A 1449-nucleotide genomic window follows, 5' to 3' on the forward strand; every position below is an offset into this window, starting at 1 on the left:
AAGATAATTATAGTACTATATGAAACAAGGAGATACACACGACATCAAGGCAAGTGGAATTAAATCAAGAGCCAATTACGTGGGAATTTTACACCAAAAAAATACTATGTCTAAATCACAATATTTTTCTGAGAATTATAATGAAAAAGAGAGCCCCCTTTAAAAATAGGTGCTTGATTGCTGCTTTAAAATAAAGGATTTCTCAAATATAGTCAAAAAAGGATTTCTCAAATGCGCTCCTTGAAACAAGATTGTACACTCACCTGCAACAATTTTTTTAGTCAAACTCACATGCAACAATTGATTGTAAACATAAGGGCCAATGGCTCCGTCCATTAATACACACACCTCAATGTTTTTTCTCCCGTTGCAAACAGGATCCCCAAGTTTGCCAACCATTTTCCTTCATACTTGAATCAATCTTTTTCTATACCTTCATGTTATAGGAGATGTAATACCACATGACACATGTGGTAAGCAATCCAAACAATTCCAAAATAAAATAGAGGAATAAGTATATTTTTCATCCTCGAACTCTTCCCAGAGTTTAGAAATCGTCCCTCAACTCTAAACCGGAGAATTTTCGTCCCTCAACTATCAAAACCAGATAGTTTTCGTCCCTCGTGCCGCTTCGGGCGGTTTTAGTCTGGGGTGAACAATAAAATCGCAAAACAATAGCAAAAAGAATCAAAAAAATCTGAAATTTTAGAGCATCGAAGATACTTTGGTGCGCAAGACACGTTCACTGATTTACTGTTCATCCCGGACTAAAACCGCCCAAAGCGGCACGAGGGACGAAAACTATCCGGTTTTGATAGCTGAGGGACGAAAACTCTCCGGTTTAGAGTTGAGGGACGATTTCTAAACTCTGGGAAGAGTTTGAGGACGAAAAATATACTTATCCCTAAAATAAAATAGGAGATGTAATAATTTTCAGATCATCCACACACCTCACACAAGTAACATTAGCTTGCGAAGAGCAATAAAACCTAACAAATTTTGCAAGTTTTGTGTTTTTTTTGCCAGTCACCAAAGCACAAAGAGTCGGACTCCGAGTCCTCGCTGTGTGCTGACACAAACTCCATAGTTTCTATCTTATATTACAAGGATGGAGGATCTTTGCACACGCTCATAATATCATTAGATATGAATAGCTCTATGCTACATAGTCCCTAAACCTAGCCAACACTGGTTCATGGAAATTTGTATTACCTCCATAGTGAAGCAAAGGCATTGTACTAAAATGAACTTTACTATTTTCGGTATAATGTGATATTTATTAGGTATCACTAAGCAACGCCAACAAAGGCGCGAAGAGATACTCGCAACGAGGTTGATATTTTCGTGATTCAAATTGAACACACCTTCAATACACTTATGAAATCCTTCCACGTTATGTTTTTTTTGCAGCATATTCGTTCATGGCAGCGTGAAGGATTTGAAAGAGTT

This window comes from Triticum dicoccoides, chromosome 6B (genome assembly GCF_002162155.2).
Source record: "Triticum dicoccoides isolate Atlit2015 ecotype Zavitan chromosome 6B, WEW_v2.0, whole genome shotgun sequence".
Taxonomy (NCBI): Eukaryota; Viridiplantae; Streptophyta; class Magnoliopsida; order Poales; family Poaceae; genus Triticum; species Triticum dicoccoides.